Source organism: Oncorhynchus keta, chromosome 4, assembly GCF_023373465.1.
Source record: "Oncorhynchus keta strain PuntledgeMale-10-30-2019 chromosome 4, Oket_V2, whole genome shotgun sequence".
Classification (NCBI taxonomy): Eukaryota; Metazoa; Chordata; class Actinopteri; order Salmoniformes; family Salmonidae; genus Oncorhynchus; species Oncorhynchus keta.
This window is the reverse complement of record NC_068424.1, coordinates 3420699-3439737: the sequence shown is the minus strand read 5'-3', so window position 1 is coordinate 3439737 and position 19039 is coordinate 3420699. Positions and strand designations below refer to the sequence as shown.

The window sequence follows — 19039 nt, the reverse complement described above, 5'->3', positions numbered from 1 at the left end:
GTCCTGTTAGCCACACCTTTCTGCCACAGAGCCATCTAATGGCCTGTTAGCCACACCCTTCTGCCACAGAGCCATCTAGTGGAATCCCAAGAGGCCTGTTAGCCACACCTTTCTGCCACAGAGCCATCTAATGGCCTGTTAGTCACACCTTTCTGCCACAGAGCCATCTAGTGGCCTGTTAGCCACACCTTTCTGCCACAGAGCCATCTAGTGGAATCCCAAGAGGCCTGTCAGCCACATCTTTCTGCCAAAGAGCCATCTAGTGGAATCCCAAGAGGCCTGTCAGCCACACCTTTCTGCCACAGAGCCAGCTAGTGGAATCCCAAGAGGCCTGTTAGCCACACCTTTCTGCCACAGAGCCATCTAGTGGAATCCCAAGAGGCCTGTTAGCCACACCTTTCTGGCACAGAGCCATCTAGTGGAATCCCAAGAGGCCTGTTAGCCACACCTTTCTGCCACAGAGCCATCTAATGGCCTGTTAGCCACACCTTTCTGCCACAGAGCCATCTAGTGGCCTGTTAGCCACACCTTTCTACCACAGAGCCATCTAGTGGAATCCCAAGAGGCCTGTTAGCCACACCTTTCTGCCACATAGCCGTCTAGTGGCCTGTTAGCCACACCTTTCTGCCACAGAGCCATCTAGTGGCCTGTTAGCCACACCTTTCTGCCACAGAGCCATCTAGTGGAATCCCAAGAGGCCTGTTAGCCACACCTTTCTGCCACAGAGCCATCTAGTGGCCTGTTAGCCACACCTTTCTGCCACAGAGCCATCTAGTGGAATCCCAAGAGGCCTGTTAGCCACACCTTTCTGCCACAGAGCCATCTAGTGGAATCCCAAGAGGCCTGTTAGCCACACCTTTCTGCCACAGAGCCAGCTAGTGGAATCCCAAGAGGCCTGTTAGCCACACCTTTCTGCCACAGAGCCAGCTAGTGGAATCCCAAGAGGCCTGTTAGCCACACCTTTCTGCCACAGAGCCATCTAGTGGAATCCCAAGAGGCCTGTTAGCCACACCTTTCTGCCACAGAGCCATCTATATACAGAGCCTTAAAGTATTAAAGTAAAGTATTGTAATGTTTCACACCTCTTGACGTTTCCACATTTTGTTGTTGCAGCTTTTCTTTTGTCAAACAAACAATAATACAGTAATGTCAAAGTGAATGATGTTTTTCACCTTTTTTTTACAAATCGATTTAAAAAAAGAATGGCTGGGGCCTCCTGGGTGGCGCAGTGGTTAAGGCCGCTGTACTGACTCTGGGTTTGCGCCCAGGCTCTGTCGTAACCGGCCACGACCAGGAGGTCCGTGACGCGACGCACAATTGACCCAGTGTCGTCCGGGTCAGGGAGGGTTTGGCCGATATGGATGTCCTTGTCTCATCGCACACCAGCGACTCCTGTGGCGGGCCGGGCGTAGTGCACGCTAACCAGGTCGCTAGGTGTACGGTGTTTCCTCCGACACATTGGTGCGGCTGGCTTCCGGGTTGGAAGCGCGCTGTGTTAAGAAGCAGTGCGGCTTGGTTGGGTTGTGTATCGGAGGACACATGACTTTCAACCTTCGTCTCTCCCGAGCCCGTACAGGAGTTGTAGCAATGAGACAAGATAGTAGATACTAACTAAACAATTGGAAAAATAAATACAAAATGTAACATTTACGGGCTAAAAAAAGAAAAGAAAAAAGGCTGAAATGTCAATAAGTTTTCAAGTTCAGGAGTAGAAATGTGCTCAACAAGTCACATAATAGGTTGCATGGACTCATTCAATGACTACCTCGTCTCTGTACCCAACACATTTAATTATCTGTAAGGTCCCTCAGTCGAGCAGTGAATTTCATACCACAAAGAGCAGGGAGGTTTTCCAATGACTTCCCTTCCAAAGAAGGGCACCTATTGGTAGATGGGTAAAAGTCAACTAAAAAGGCAGACACTGAATATCTCTTTGATGATGGTGAAGTTATTAATTCATTAATTGGTTGGTGTATGAATAAACCCAGTCACCACAAAGATACAGGTGTCCTTCCTAACTCAGTTGCCGGTGTGGAAGGAAACTGCTCAGGGATTTCACCATGAGGCCAATGGTGACTTTAAAACAGTTACAGAGTTTAATGGCTGTGATAGGAGGAAACTGAGGATGGATCAACAACATTGTAGTTACTCCACAATACTAATCTAATTGACAGTGAAAAGAAGGAAGCCTGTACAGAATTAAAATATTCTACAACTTGCAACAAAACATGTAATTAATACTGAAAATGTGGCAAATCAAATAAGTTTTTGTCTTGTATACAAAGTGTTTTGTTTGGGGAAAATCCAATACAACACATTACTGAGTACACCTCTCCATATTTTCAAGCATAGTGGTGGCTGCATCATGTTATGGGTATGTTTTGTAATCGTTAAGGACTGGGGAGTTTTTCAGGAACAGAATGGAGCTGACCACCGGCTTAAGCACCTAACACACAATGCCAAAGCTACGCTAGTTACCAAGACGACAGTGAATGTTCCTGAGTGGCCGAGTTAGTTCTGACTTAAATCTACTTGAAAATCTATGACGAGGCCTGAAACGGTTGTCTAGCAATGATCAATAACCAATTTGACAGAGATTGAAGAATGTTGAAAATAACAATTTGTCAATGTTGCACAATCCATGTGTGGAAAGCTCTTAGAGACTTACCCAGAAAGACTCACAGCTGTAATAGCTCTTAGAGACTTACCCAGAAAGACTCACAGCTGTAATAGCTCTTAGAGACTTACCCAGAAAGACTCACAGCTGTAATAGCTCTTAGAGACTTACCCAGAAAGACTCACAGCTGTAATAGCTCTTAGAGACTTACCCAGAAAGACTCACAGCTGTAATTGCTGTCGAAGGTGATTCTAACATGTATTGACTCAGGGGATTGAATACTTACCGAATCAATATACACTATATATACTTAAGTATGTGTACATCCCTTCAAATTTGTAGATTACACTATTTCAGCCTCATCCGTTGCTGACGGGTGTATAAAATTGAGCACCTAAACAAACATTGGCAGTAGAAAAATGGCCTTACTGAAGAGCTCAGTGACTTCAAACGTGTCACCGTCTTAGGATGCCACACAAGTGGAAACGTCTAGGAGCAACAACGGCTCAGCGCCGAAGTGGTAGGCCACACAATCTCACAGAGCGGGACCGCTGAAGCACGTAGCGCGTAAAAATAATCTGACCTTAGTTGCAACACTCACTACCGAGTTCCAAACTGCCTCTGGAAGTAACGTCAGCACAACAACGGTTCATTGGGAGCTTCATGAAATGGGTTTCCATGGCCGAGGCAGGTGCACACTCTGCCTAGAAGGACAGCATCCCGGAGTCACCTCTTCACTGTTGACGTTGAGACTGGACAGAGGAACTCTGCCTAGAAGGCCAGCATCCCGGAGTCGCCTCTTCACTGTTGACGTTGAGACTGGACAGAGGAACTCTGTCTAGAAGGCCAGCATCCCGGAGTCACCTCTTCACTGTTGACGTTGAGACTGGACAGAGGAACTCTGCCTAGAAGGCCAGCATCCCGGAGTCGCCTCTTCACTGTTGACGTTGAGACTGGACAGAGGAACTCTGCCTAGAAGGCCAGCATCCCGGAGTTGCCTCTTCACTGTTGATGCCAACCCCTCTGTAAATTACAGGGTATGAATCCTCTTCCTTCTTCCGCTATAGATCTTTAGCATAGTCACTTAGTATCGATCAGACCCACCCCAAAACCAACCTGCAGATTCTTCAGCCTGGCCTATTCAACCTCAGGAGGCTGAAGACATTTGGCTCGGTCAAAAAATGACCCCTCCAAAAAAATCTGTATATGTGTATTATTGTTGTTGTTATTTATTATTAGACAGTTGTTTATTTGTCTTGTTACTGGAAGAGATTTGTTGTATTTTTTGAGGACATTCTTGAAAATCCCAGATGGTACATCAAGAGTTCATGCTGATGTGTTGGTGCAGATGTGTCACCTCCTCCAGTATGGATCGAGGATAACAGAACTGTGTTGGTGCAGATGTGTCACCTCCTCCAGTATGGATCGAGATAACAGAACTGTGTTGGTACAGATGTCACCTCCTCCAGTATGGATCGAGGATAACAGAACTGTGTTGGTGCAGATGTGTCACCTCCTCCAGTATGGATCGAGGGTAACAGAACTGTGTTGGTGCAGATGTGTCACCTCCTCAGTATGGATCGAGGATAACAGAACTGTGTTGGTGCAGATGTGTCACCTCCTCACAGTATGGATCAAGGATAACAGAACTGTGTTGGTGCAGATGTGTCACCTCCTCCAGTATGGATCAGAGGATAACAGAACTGTGTTGGTGCAGATGTGTCACCTCTTCAGTATGGATCAAGGATAACAGAACTGTGTTGGTGCAGATGTGTCACCTCCTCCAGTATGGATCGAGGATAACAGAACTGTGTTGGTGCAGATGTGTCACCTCCTCCAGTATGGATCGAGGATAACAGAGACTGTGTTGGTGCAGATGTCACCTCCTACAGTATGGATCGAGGATAACAGAACTGTGTTGGTACAGATGTGTCACCTCCTCCAGTATGGATCGAGGATAACAGAACTGTGTTGGTGCAGATGTGTGCACCTCCTCAGTATGGATCGAGGGTAACAGAACTGTGTTGGTACAGATGTCACCTCCAGTATGGATCAAGGGTAACAGAACTGTGTTGGTACAGATGTGTCACCTCCTCCAGTATGGATCAAGGATAACAGAACTGTGTTGGTGCAGATGTCACCTCCTCCAGTATGGATCGAGGATAACAGAACTGTGTTGGTGCAGATGTGTCACCTCCTCCAGTATGGATCGAGGATAACAGTACTGTGTTGGTGCAGATGTTCACCTCCTCCAGTATGGATCGAGTTAACAGAACTGTGTTGGTGCAGATGGTCACCTCCTCCAGTATGGATCAAGAGTTCAGAACTGTGTTGGTGCAGATGTGTCACCTCCTCCAGTATGGATCGAGGATAACAGAACTGTGTTGGTGCAGATGTGTCACCTCCTCCAGTATGGATCGAGGATAACAGTACTGTGTTGGTGCAGATGTGTCACCTCCTCCAGTATGGATCAAGGATAACAGAACTGTGTTGGTGCAGATGTGTCACCTCCTCCAGTATGGATCGAGGATAACAGAACTGTGTTGGTGACATCCCTCAAAGCTGAGAGATTTACCTGGTGTTGATGAGTTACTGCATATTTAACATTCAAGGCAGGTTTAAATGATTCAAAGTGAATCTGATGGTCTTTTGGAGAGAAAAAAGAAAACAAAAACAACTACTACTACATCTGTGTGTTAAAATCCTTGAGGTTTCAGACATTTTTTTTTTAGAAGCGAAAGAAACTACTTTTGAAACGGAGGTCAGGAAAAACTATTTCTGTCTCTTCTCCTTTCACCTCTATTCTGTTACATAGTGCTTCTTAACGCTGGTCCTGGGGACCAAAAAGCCGTGCACATGTTAGTCATTTAGCAGACTCTCTTATCCAGAGTGACTTACAGTAGTGAGTCATTTAGCTGACTCTCTTATCCAGAGTGACTTACAGTAGTGAGTCATTTAGCTGACTCTCTTATCCAGAGTCTTACAGTAGTGAGTCATTTAGCTGACTCTCTTATCCAGTGAGTCATTTAGCTGACTCTCTTATCCAGAGTGACTTACAGTAGTGAGTCATTTAGCTGACTCTCTTATCCAGAGAGACTTACAGTAGTGAGTCATTTAGCTGACTCTCTTATCCAGAGAGACTTACAGTAGTGAGTCATTTAGCAGACTCTTATCCAGAGAGACTTACAGTAGTGAGTCATTTAGCTGACTCTCTTATCCAGAGTGACTTACAGTAGTGAGTCATTTAGCAGACTCTCTTATCCAGAGTGACTTACAGTAGTGAGTCATTTAGCAGACTCTCTTATCCAGAGTGACTTACAGTAGTGAGTCATTTAGCAGACTCTCTTATCCAGAGTGACTTACAGTAGTGAGTCATTTAGCTGACTCTCTTATCCAGAGTGACTTACAGTAGTGAGTCATTTAGCAGACTCTTTTATCCAGAGTGACTTACAGTAGTGAGTCATTTAGCAGACTCTCTTATCCAGAGTGACTTACAGTAGTGAGTCATTTAGCAGACTCTCTTATCCAGAGTGACTTACAGTAGTGAGTCATTTAGCTGACTCTCTTATCCAGAGTGACTTACAGTAGTGAGTCATTTAGCTGACTCTTATCCAGAGTGACTTACTGTAGTGAGTCATTTAGCAGACTCTCTTATCCAGAGTGACTTACTGTAGTGAGTCATTTAGCTGACTCTCTTATCCAGAGTGACTTACAGTAGTGAGTCATTTAGCAGACTCTTATCCAGAGTGACTTACTAGTGAGTCATTTAGCAGACTCTCTTATCCAGAGTGACTTACAGTAGTGAGTCATTTAGCAGACTCTCTTATCCAGAGTGACTTACAGTAGTGAGTCATTTAGCAGACTCTCTTATCCAGAGTGACTTACAGTAGTGAGTCATTTAGCTGACTCTCTTATCCAGAGAGACTTACAGTAGTGAGTCATTTAGCAGACTCTCTTATCCAGAGTGACTTACAGTAGTGAGTCATTTAGCAGACTCTCTTATCCAGAGTGACTTACAGTAGTGAGTCATTTAGCAGACTCTCTTATCCAGAGTGACTTACAGTAGTGAGTCATTTAGCAGACTCTCTTATCCAGAGTGACTTACAGTAGTGAGTCATTTAGCTGACTCTCTTATCCAGAGTGACTTACAGTAGTGAGTCATTTAGCAGACTCTCTTATCCAGAGTGACTTACAGTAGTGAGTCATTTAGCAGACTCTCTTATCCAGAGTGACTTACAGTAGTGAGTCATTTAGCTGACTCTCTTATCCAGAGTGACTTACAGTAGTGAGTCATTTAGCAGACTCTCTTATCCAGAGTGACTTACAGTAGTGAGTCATTTAGCTGACTCTCTTATCCAGAGTGACTTACAGTAGTGAGTCATTTAGCTGACTCTCTTATCCAGAGTGACTTACAGTAGTGAGTCATTTAGCAGACTCTCTTATCCAGAGTGACTTACAGTAGTGAGTCATTTAGCTGACTCTCTTATCCAGAGTGACTTACTGTAGTGAGTCATTTAGCTGACTCTCTTATCCAGAGTGACTTACAGTAGTGAGTCATTTAGCTGACTCTCTTATCCAGAGTGACTTACAGTAGTGAGTCATTTAGCAGACTCTCTTATCCAGAGTGACTTACAGTAGTGAGTCATTTAGCAGACTCTCTTATCCAGAGTGACTTACAGTAGTGAGTCATTTAGCAGACTCTCTTATCCAGAGTGACTTACAGTAGTGAGTCATTTAGCAGACTCTCTTATCCAGAGTGACTTACAGTAGTGAGTCATTTAGCAGACTCTCTTATCCAGAGTGACTTACAGTAGTGAGTCATTTAGCAGACTCTCTTATCCAGAGTGACTTACAGTAGTGAGTCATTTAGCAGACTCTCTTATCCAGAGTGACTTACAGTAGTGAGTCATTTAGCAGACTCTCTTATCCAGAGTGACTTACAGTAGTGAGTCATTTAGCTGACTCTCTTATCCAGAGTGACTTACAGTAGTGAGTGCATGTGTTTTTGTGAGAATCAAACCCTGGCAAGCGCCAGGCTCTTCCAACAGCCACACAGGTAGATGACTTAACTTTTTGTTTCCTAGCTCGTGGAATCAGGTGTGAAAACTACACCACTTTAGGTCTCAGGGTGAAGAAACAGTAGAGGATCACTTTCTGACCAACCCAGAGCCCCTTTTCCTGTCCTCCAGATCAGAGACAGCAGGGACGACCAGGGATGTTCTCTGTTTAGTGAGTCCTCCAGATCAGAGGCAGTAGGGATGACCAGGGTGTTCTCTGTTTAGTGAGTCCTCCAGATCAGAGGCAGTAGGGATGACCAGGGATGTTCTCTGTTTAGTGAGTCCTCCAGATCAGAGGCAGTAGGGATGACCAGGGATGTTGTCTGTTTAGTGAATCCTCCAGATCAGATGCTGTAGGGATGACCAGGGATGTTCTCTGTTTAGTGAATCCTCCAGATCAGATGCTGTAGGGATGAGCAGGGATGTTCTCTGTTTAGTGAGTCCTCCAGATCAGAGCCAGTAGGGATGACCAGGGATGTTGTCTGTTTAGTGAATCCTCCAGATCAGATGCTGTAGGGATGACCAGGGATGTTCTCTGTTTAGTGAGTCCTCCAGATCAGAGGCAGTAGGGATGACCAGGGATGTTCTCTGTTTAGTGAATCCTCCAGATCAGAGGCAGTAGGGATGACCAGGGATGTTCTCTGTTTAGTGAGTCCTCCAGATCAGATGCTGTAGGGATGTTCTCTGTTTAGTGAATCCTCCAGATCAGAGGCAGTAGTGATGACCAGGGATGTTCTCTGTTTAGTGAGTCCACCAGATCAGAGGCAGTAGGGATGACCAGATATGTTCTCTGTTTAGTGAGTCCTCCAGATCAGAGGTAGTAGGGATGACCAGGGATGTTCTCTGTTTGCTTTAGTGAGTCCTCCAGATCAGAGGCAGTAGGGATGACCAGGGATGTTCTCTGTTTAGTGAGTCCTCCAGATCAGAGGCAGTAGGGGTGACCAGGGATATTCTCTGTTTAGTGAGTCCTCCAGATCAGAGGCAGTAGGGATGACCAGGGATGTTCTCTGTTTAGTGAGTCTGCCAGATCAGAGGCAGTAGGGGTGACCAGGGATGTTCTCTGTTTAGTGAGTCCTCCAGATCAGAGACAGTAGGGGTGACCAGGGATGTTCTCTGTTTAGTAAGTCTGCCAGATCCGAGGCAGTAGGGAGGACCAGGGATGTTCTCTGTTTAGTGAGTCCTCCAGATCAGAGACAGTAGGTAGGACCAGGGATGTTCTCTGTTTAGTGAGTCCTCCAGATCAGAGGCAGTAGGGGTGACCAGGGATGTTCTCTGTTTAGTGAGTCTGCCAGATCAGAGACAGTAGGGTTGACCAGGGATGTTCTCTGTTTAGTGAGTCCTCCAGATCAGAGGCAGTAGGGGTGACCAGGGATGTTCTCTGTTTAGTGAGTCCTCCAGATCAGAGGTAGTAGGGATGACCAGGGATGTTCTCTGTTTAGTGAGTCCTCCAGATCAGACTACAGCACCACTCTCTCCAGTCATTTCCCCCGGTGATTTACAACCAACCAATCAATTGCAATTTCATGTGACATTGACCGTGTCTCGTGAAGAGTCAGGACAACAATGAGCCCAGCATGTTCAATATGTGACGTAACCTCCAATCCCTAACTCAGCCTCACACAGCTTCCGACACCTCCAGGCATTTGGGAGGACAAAGGCGAAATCAGCCTTTTTAGTCCAGTCAATCTATAAAATCTTATTAGCCTTGTGTGGGCTTCCCCCTCTATCTCTCCCCCTCTATCTCTCCCTGTCTATCTCTCCCTGTCTGTCTCTCCCCCTCTATCTCTCCCTCTCTATCTCTCCCTCTCTATCTCTCCCTGTCTATCTCTCCCTGTCTATCTCTCCCTGTCTATCTCTCCCTGTCTATCTCTCCCTCTCTATCTCTCCCTCTATCTCTCCCTGTCTATCTCTCCCTGTCTATCTCTCCCTCTATCTCTCCTGTCTATCTCTCCCTGTCTATCTCTCCCTCTCTATCTCTCCCTCTCTATCTCTCCCTCTCTATCTCTCCCTCTCTATCTCTCCCCCTCTATCTCTCCCTCTCTATCTCTCCCTCTCTATCTCTCCCTCCTCTCTATCTCTCCCTCTCTATCTCTCCCTCTCAATCTCTCCCTCTCTATCTCTCCCCCTCTATCTCTCCCTCTCTATCTCTCCTCTCTATCTCTCCTCTCTATCTCTCCCTGTCTATCTCTCCCTGTCTATCTCTCCCTGTCTATCTCTCCCTGTCTATCTCTCCCTGTCTATCTCTCCCTCTCTATCTCTCCCTCTATCTCTCCTCTCTATCTCTCCCTCTCTATCTCTCCCTCTCTATCTCTCCCTCTCTATCTCTCCCCCTCTATCTCTCCCCCTCTATCTCTCCCCTCTATCTCTCCCCCCTCTATCTCTCCCCCTCTATCTCTCCCCCTCTATCTCTCCCTCTCTATCTCTCCCTCTCTATCTCTCCCTCTCTATCTCTCCCCCTCTATCTCTCCCTCTCTATCTCTCCCCCTCCTCTCCCTGTCTTTCCATCCTTTTTTTGTTGGGGGGGGCAATGTTTATGGTCCCTTTTCAAAAATCCAGATGTTTTACCACATTCTGTAGGCATTCCCCCTCTTTTATATAGACATTGTCTAGCCGCAACTGAGCAAAGGACATTCAACTTTGACCCTGCTGTTCAACAGCAAGCTCTACATTTTTCTTCCGACAAAAATGCACTGCTTTAATATGTGTTAATTTTTCTGTTATGGTGAATTAATTGTTTTGTTGTCTACAGTTAAACTGCAAAACATTGTCAGATATGTTCATGTTATTAAGTTCATGTTATTTATTCAGCTTTTATTATATATATATTATTTTTTTCAGCTGATCTGGCTTTCAAGTCTAAATGAAAATAAAAATGTTTGTTCATAATTTATTCAGCTTTTAATTATATCTTCTTCTGGTATCCGCTATATATATTATTTTTTTCAATAATCGCTGATCTGGCTTACCATCTCATTTAACTGTCTGCTAGCCAATGAAAATAAAAATGTTTGTTCTAAAATGTTACATCTCATTTAACTAGAACATTCTTCTGGTACCATTCTAGAACATTACCAGAGCCAATGAGCGACTAATCTTCTGGTATCATCTAGAACGTTACCATCTCATTTAACTACAGACCATCTTCTTCTGGTATCTGCTATTCTAGAACATTACCATCTCATTTACCTGTGAAACACAAGCCCGCTGCTAGTGATGAGCCAGACTAATCTTCTGGTATCCGCTATTCTAGAACATTACCATCTCATTTAACTGTGAAACACAAGCCCACTGCTAGTGATGAGCCAGACTAATCTTCTGGTATCTGCTATTCTAGAACGTTACCATCTCATTTAACTGTGAAACACAAGCCCACTGCTAGTGATGAGCCAGACTAATCTTCTGGTATCTGCTATTCTAGAACGTTACCATCTCATTTAATCTTCTGGTATCTGCTAAACACAAGCACCCCACTGCTAGTGATGAGCCAGACTAATCTCTATATATATGTTTCAAGCCAACGCGGATCTATTTGCCAGACGATGAGGTAGAACCGGTGAATGGTTATGGTTATGACCTGTGTCTGTCTGACGCCAAACTGTTTTGAACAGTTCCCACTTTGACCTACCGTCCGTTCTTCTCAGAATGAAACATGAGTTTCCATACAGAAATCTTTCTTTAATGCTCATTTGCAGATTCCATCACAGACTAGCAGCACATACAGGGGGCCAAAATAGTATTTAGTCAGCCACCAATTGTGCAGGTTCTCCCACTTAAAAAGATGAGAGAGGGCTGTAATGTTCATCATATGTACACTTCAACTATGACAGATAAAATGAGGATTTTTTTATGAATTTATGTGCAAATTATGGCGGGAAATACGTATTTGGCAAATAATTTGGTCAGTTTACCTCAATACTTTGTTATATACCCTTTGTTGGCAATGACAGAGGTCCAACGTTTTCTGTAAGTCTTCACACACTGTTGCTGGTATTTTGTTGTGAGTTTGGACATATTAAAAGGGTATCATTAGAAAGGTTAAATTCTCCTCTATTACAGGACATAATGTGTTTCTGTTGGACCACACATCAAACAGGTAAAGGGCTTTATTGTCCGAGAGAAAGAAGTGGTTGTTATTTCTTTAGAATTTAACCTTTTGTTTCCCCCAAAGCAGTAGTCATTTAAACCAACACATTGTTATTTACAATGACGGCCTACACCTGGCCAAACCCGGACTACACCTGGCCAAACCCGGACTACACCTGGCCAAACCCGGACTACGCCTGGCCAAACCCGGCCTACGCCTGGCCAAACCCCCTACGCCTGGCCAAACCCCGCCTGGCCAAACCCCTGGCCTGGCCAAACCCGGCCTACGCCTGGCCAAACCCGGCCTACGCCTGGCCCAAACCCCCGGCCCACACCCTGGCCAAACCCGGCCCACGCCCTGGCCAAACCCGGCCCACACCTGGCCAAACCCGGCCCTACACCTGGCCCACCCGGCCCCTGGCCAAACCCGGCCCACACCTGGCCAAACCCGGCCCACGCCTGGCCAAACCCGGCCCACGCCTGGCCAAACCCGGCCCACACCTGGCCAAACCCGGACTACACCTGGCCAAACCCGGCCCTACACCTGGCCAAACCCGGCCTACACCTGGCCAAACCCACCTGGCCAAACCCGGCCCACACCTGGCCAAACCCGGACCACGCCTGGCCAAACCCGGCCCACGCCTGGCCAAACCCGGCCCACGCCTGGCCAAACCCGGCCCACGCCTGGCCAAACCCGGCCCACGCCTGGCCAAACCCGGCCCACGCCTGGCCAAACCGGCCCACGCCCCACCCGCCCACGCCTGGCCAAACCCGGCCCACACCTGGCCAAACCCGGCCTGGCCAAACCCGGCCTACACCTGGCCAAACCCAACTGTGCTGCCCTATGGGACTCCCAATCACGGCCGGTTGTGATACAGCCTGGAATCGAACCAAGGTATCTGTAGTGACACCTCTTGCACTGAGATGCAGAGCCTTAGACCGCTGAACCACTCAGGAGTCCAGTGATCTTTCGTCTCTTCGTAGGTATGAGTGGTAGGGGGAGGGGCTTGGTTTGGAGGGGAGGGGCTTGGTTTGGACTGGGTGAGGAGTGTCAGGGGAGGGGCTTGGTGTGTTTGTGTGGGGAGGGGCTGTGTCTGTGTGTGTGTGGCGGGGGGGGGCTTGGTGTCTGTGTGAGTGGCAGGGGAGGGGCTTGGTGCACACAGCACCACAGCACAGACGAGACCAAAAATGACAGACGCTCAAATGTTTTTTTAACGTGTTTCTCACAGGCATTTGCAACATTGCGCTAAAACATACATTTGAATGAATCATATTAATGTGATATATCGCCCAGCCCTACTAGGAAGTTGCTATTAGTTACCTGGCTAGATTGACCTATAACCCTAAATACCGTTTTAGATGGATAGGGGGCCGTTCCACCTCAAAGAGCATCAGCAAGAGGCTTGACACCATCACAGATTCTTCTGAAATCATTTCTGTTGTTAGAAACATGTTCGATTAGCGTTCCTGAAACATTATTTTCATGAAATGTCATTTAATCTCTGAGAAATTAAGTTAATTCTGTTGCACCCAAATTGTTATTTTTTTAATGGGTAGGATTCAGATTATATTTAGTAAATATTAGGGTTCACCAAATTTACAGTTCGGCGCAACAACAGTTCAGACGTGGTAGAGGCCACGCAGAATTTTTACGAGCTATTCGTTCCCACTCCTTACTCCCCTCTATTCGTTCCCACTCCTTACTCCCCTCTATTCGTTCCCTCTCTTTGTTCCCTCTCTTTGTTCCCTCTCTTTGTTCCCTCTCTTCGTTCCCTCTCTTCGTTCCCTCTCTTCGTTCCCTCTCTTTGTTCCCTCTCTTCGTTCCCTCTCTTCGTTCCCTCTATTCGTTCCCTCTATTCGTTCCCTCTATTCGTTCCCTCTCTTCGTTCCCTCTCTTCGTTCCCTCTATTCGTTCCCTCTCTTCATTCCCTCTTCATTCCCTCTTCGTTCCCTCTTCGTTCCCCTCTATTCGTTCCCTCTATTCTATACGTTCCCTCTCTTCATTCCCCTCTCTTCATTCCCTCTATTCATTCCCTCTATTCGTTCCCTCTCTTCATTCCCTCTTCGTTCCCTCTTCATTCCCTCTTCGTTCCCTCTATTTCTTCCCTCTCTTCATTCCCTCTTATTTGTTCCCTCTATTCTTTCCCTCTCTTACATTCCCCTCTTCGTTCCCTCTATTTCTTCCCTCTCTTCCCTCTTCATTCCCTCTATTCGTTCCCTCTCCTTCGTTCCCTCTATTCGTTCCCTCTTACTCCCCTCTATTTCTTCCCTCTCTTCATTCCCTCTTCATTCCCTCTATCCTTTCCCCTCTTCATTCCCTCTTCATTCCCTCTTCTCCCCTCTATTTCTTCCCTCTCTTCATTCCCTCTATTCGTTCCCTCTCTTCATTCCCTCTATTCGTTCCCTCTCTTCATTCCCTCTATTCGTTCCCTCTCTTCATTCCCTCTATTCGTTCCCTCTATTCGTTCCTCTCTTCATTCCCTCTATTCGTTCCCTCTCTTCATTCCCTCTCTTCATTCCCTCTATTCGTTCCCTCTATTCATTCCCTCTTCGTTCCCTCTTCGTTCCCTCTATTCGTTCCCTCTCTTCATTCCCTCTTCATTCCCTCTATTCGTTCCCTCTCTTCATTCCCTCTTCGTTCCCTCTCTTCATTCCCTCTATTCATTCCCTCTCTTCATTCCCTCTCTTCGTTCCCTCTATTTCTTCCCTCTCTTCATTCCCTCTATTCGTTCCCTCTCTTCATTCCCTCTATTCGTTCCCTCTCTTCATTCCCTCTATTCGTTCCCTCTCTTCATTCCCTCTATTCGTTCCTCTCTTCATTCCCTCTCTTCATTCCCTCTATTCGTTCCCTCTCTTCATTCCCTCTATTCATTCCCTCTATTCGTTCCTCTCTTCATTCCCTCTATTCGTTCCCTCTATTCGTTCCTCTCTTCATTCCCTCTATTCGTTCCCTCTATTCCTTCCTTTCTTCATTCCCTCTATTCGTTCCCTCTCTTCATTCCCTTCCCTCTCTTCGTTCCCTCTCCCTCTTTCGTTCCCTCTCTTCATTCCCTCTTCATTCCCTCTTCGTTCCCTCTCTTCATTCCCTCTTCATTCCCTCTATTTCTTCCCTCTCTTCATTCCCTCTTCATTCCCTCTTTCGTTCCCTCTATTCTTCCCTCTCTTCATTCCCTCTTCATTCCCTCTTCGTTCCCTCTCCTTTCCCTTCCCTCTCTTCATTCCCTCTTCATTCCCTCTATTCGTTCCCTCTCTTCATTCCCTCTATTCGTTCCTCTCTTCATTCCCTCTTCGTTCCCTCTCTTCATTCCTCTTCATTCCCTCTCTTCATTCCCTCTTCATTCCCTCTTCCCCTCTTCATTCCCTCTTCGTTCCCCCTCTTCGTTCCCTCTCTTCATTCCCTCTTCGTTCCCTCTCTTCTTCATTCCCTCTTCATTCCCTCTTCATTCCCTCTTCATTCCCTCTTCGTTTCCCTCTTCGTTCCCTCTCCTTACTTCCCTCTCTTCGTTCCCTCTCTTTCCCTCTATTCCCTCTATTCGTTCCCTCTCTTCATTCCCTCTTCATTCCCTCTTCGTTCCCTCTATTCGTTCCCTCTCTTCATTCCCTCTCTTCATTCCCTCTTCGTTCCCTCTCTTCATTCCCTCTTCGTTCCCTCTCTTCATTCCCTCTTCATTCCCTCTTCATTCCCTCTTCGTTCCCTCTTCGTTCCCTCCCCTCTCTTCATTCCCTCTTCGTTCCCTCTCTTCATTCCCTCTTCATTCCCTCTTCATTCCCTCTTCATTCCCTCTTCATTCCCTCTTCGTTCCCTCTCCTTATTCCCTCTATTCGTTCCCTCTCTTCATTCCCTCTATTCGTTCCCTCTCTTCATTCCCTCTTCATTCCCTCTTTCGTTCCCTCTATTCGTTCCCTCTATCCCTCTCTTCATTCCCTCTCTTCATTCCCTCTATTCGTTCCCTCTCTTCATTCCCTCTTCGTTCCCTCTTCATTCCCCTCTTCGTTCCCTCTATTTCTTCCCTCTCTTCATTCCCTCTTCGTTCCCTCTTTCATTCCCTCTTCGTTCCCTCTATTTCTTCCCTCTCTTCATTCCCTCTTCATTCCCTCTATTCGTTCCCTCTCTTCATTTCCCTCTTCGTTCCCTCTTCGTTCCCTCTATTTCTTCCCTCTCTTCATTCCCTCTTCATTCCCTCTATTCGTTCCCTCTCTTCATTCCCTCTTTATTCGTTCCCTCTATTTATTCCCTCTCTTCATTCCCTCTTCATTCCCTCTATTCGTTCCCTCTCTTCATTCCCTCTTCATTCCCTCTATTCGTTCCCTCTATTTCTTCCCTCTCTTCATTCCCTCTTCATTCCCTCTCTTCGTTCCCTCTCTTCATTCCCTCTATTCGTTCCCTCTCTTCATTCCCTCTATTCGTTCCCTCTCTTCATTCCCTCTATTCGTTCCCTCTCTTCATTCCCTCTATTCGTTCCCTCTATTCATTCCCTCTCTTCATTCCCTCTATTCGTTCCCTCTCCTTACTCCCCTCTATTCATTCCCTCTTCATTACTCCCCTCTCTTCGTTCCCTCTATTCGTTCCCTCTCTTCATTCCCTCTTCGTTCCCTCTCCTTACTATGTCCAGTAGGAGTGAAGGATACGGCCCTGTGTGTTTGTGTTGCTGGCTTGCAGTGAAATGACTCTCTGTTGAGCAAGTCGACTGTATCACGGTGACATTCCACTACCACTATTACAAGTTATTTATTGTGTAGGATAAATATAAAACAATCTAATTTGATGGAACCAATTTGACCACGTTTGCTTCCGCCGATGACGTACATCCAGCTGGCTGATGTGAAGCACCTCGATACAACACTGGTGGTCGTTCCCACGGGCTTGTCGTGACGTTGGCGAACTGGCATGTCACGGCTCCATCCACACGACCAATACTACAAGTTATTTCTCCCATTTGAAATAAACATCCGTTTTAATTAGCCTCGTGCCGCTGCTGCTGTTGCCAGCATAAACCAGTTAGCTGGGAACTGATGACTGACTGACTGAATCCGTTCATCTACACACTCTGCTCTCAGCTGCACGACATGCGTACATTTGGGCATCAGGCATGTCCGTATCGTCTCTCACGGGACAGAGAGGAGAGCAGTGGGTTGTGGGGAGGCAGTAGGTCACGAGATGAGAGAGGCTGGCAGAGGGGCTGGCAGAGAGGCTGGCAGAGGGGCTGGCAGAGGGGCTGGCAGAGGGGCTGGCAGAGGGGCTGGCAGAGGGGCTGGCAGAGAGGCTGGCAGAGGGGCTGGCAGAGAGGCTGGCAGAGAGGCTGGGAGAGGGCTGGCAGAGAGGCTGGCAGAGAGGGCTGGCAGAGAGGCTGGCAGACAGGCTGGCTGGGAGAGAGACTGGGAGAGGCTGGGAGAGAGGAGAGAGGCTGGCAGAGAGGCTGGGAGAGGCAGGCTGGGAGAGAGGAGGCTGGGAGAGAGGCTGGGAGAGAGGAGAGAGGCTGGCAGAGAGGCTGGCAGCTGGGAGAGGGAGAGAGGCTGGGAGAGAGGCTGGCAGAGGCTGGCAGAGGGCTGGCAGAGAGGCTGGGAGAGAGGCTGGGAGAGAGGCTGGGAGAGGGCTGGCAGAGAGGCTGGCAGAGGGCTGGCAGAGGGCTGGCAGAGGGCTGGGAGAGAGACTGGCAGAGAGGCTGGCAGAGGGCTGGCAGAGGGGCTGGGAGAGAGACTGGGAGAGAGGAGAGAGGCTGGGAGCGAGACTGGGAGAGAGGCTGGGAGGAGACTGGGAGAGCTGGGAGAGAGACTGGGAGAGAGGCTGGGAGAGAGGCTGGCAGAGAGGCTGGCAGAGGGCTGGCAGAGGGCTGGGAGAGAGGCTGGGAGAGGCTGGGAGAGAGGCTGGCAGAGAGGCTGGGAGAGGCTGGGAGAGAGGCTGGGAGAGAGGCTGGGAGAGAGGCTGGCAGAGAGGCTGGCAGAGAGGCTGGGAGAGAGGCTGGGAGAGAGGCTGGGAGAGGCTGGGAGACTGGGAGAGAGGCTGGGAGAGAGGAGAGAGGAGCTGGGAGAGAGGCTGGGAGAGAGGCTGGGAGAGAGGCTGGGAGAGAGGAGAGAGGCTGGCAGAGAGGCTGGGAGAGAGACTGGGAGAGAGGAGACAGGCTGGCAGAGAGGCTGGGAGAGAGGAGAGAGGCTGGCAGAGAGGCTGGGAGAGAGGCTGGGAGAGAGGCCGGGAGAGAGGCCGGGAGAGAGGAGAGAGACTGATTCCCGACTCTGTTCGGGAATCAGTGGATAAACATGAGAATTTGCTGAGAGACGGAGGGGAGGGGGCAGGACAGTTAGCAGCACTAGACTAAAGAATGAACGGCGTCTGTGGAGATTGCACACAAGATGTTCTGTAAAGTCTTCCAAGAATGCCAGTCTCTCTCCGACTGAACGTTTTGGTCGTTAGCTCCTACTGTATGTAGTGGAATAACAGCGAGTTAGTCAATTGTGATTGGTTAGTCGATTGTGATTGGTTAGTTGAATGTGATTGGTTAGTTGATTGGTTAGTTGAATGTGATTGGTTAGTTGAATGTGATTGGTTAGTTGAATGTGATTGGTTAGTTGAATGTGATTGGTTAGTTGAATGTGATTGGTTAGTTGAATGTGATTGGTTAATTGAATGTGATTGGTTAGTTGAATGTGAATGTGATTGGTTAGTTGAATGTGATTGGTTAATTGAATGTGATTGGTTAGTTGAATGTGATTGGTTAGTTGAATGTGATTGGTTAATTGAATGTGATTGGTTAGTTGAATGTGATTGGTTAATTGAATGTGATTGGTTAGTTGAATGTGATTGGTTAGTTGAATGTGATTGGTTAGTTGAATGTGATTGGTTAGTTGAATGTGATTGGTTAGTTGAATGTGATTGGTTAGTTGAATGTGATTGGTTAGTTGAATGTGATTGGTTAGTTGAATGTGATTGGTTAGTTGAATGTGATTGGTTAGTTGAATGTGATTGGTTAGTTGAATGTGATTGGTTAGTTGAATGTGATTGGTTAGTTGAATGTGATTGGTTAGTTGAATGTGATTGGTTAGTTGAATGTGATTGGTTAGTTGAATGTGATTGGTTAGTTGAATGTGATTGGTTAGTTGAATGTGATTGGTTAGCTGATTGTGATTGGTTAGTTGAATGTGATTGGTTAGTTGAATGTGATTGGTAGGCTGTTGATCCCTGACATCCGACGTCACGGTAAGAGTCTGTCAGGGTCCTGAAATATTCTGCTGATTCCCGTATTGATTTATCCTCTAAAGCAATACTTTAGACCAGAGCCCTATTCCC

At 47.1% G+C, this 19039-nt stretch overlaps 1 protein-coding gene across 1 annotated transcript in view; it reads left to right on the top strand.

The window, feature by feature from the left end:
* Positions 1-19039, top strand: part of LOC127916524 (divergent protein kinase domain 2A) — a 160600-nt gene that overhangs the window by 54206 nt on the left and 87355 nt on the right. The window lies entirely within an intron of this gene.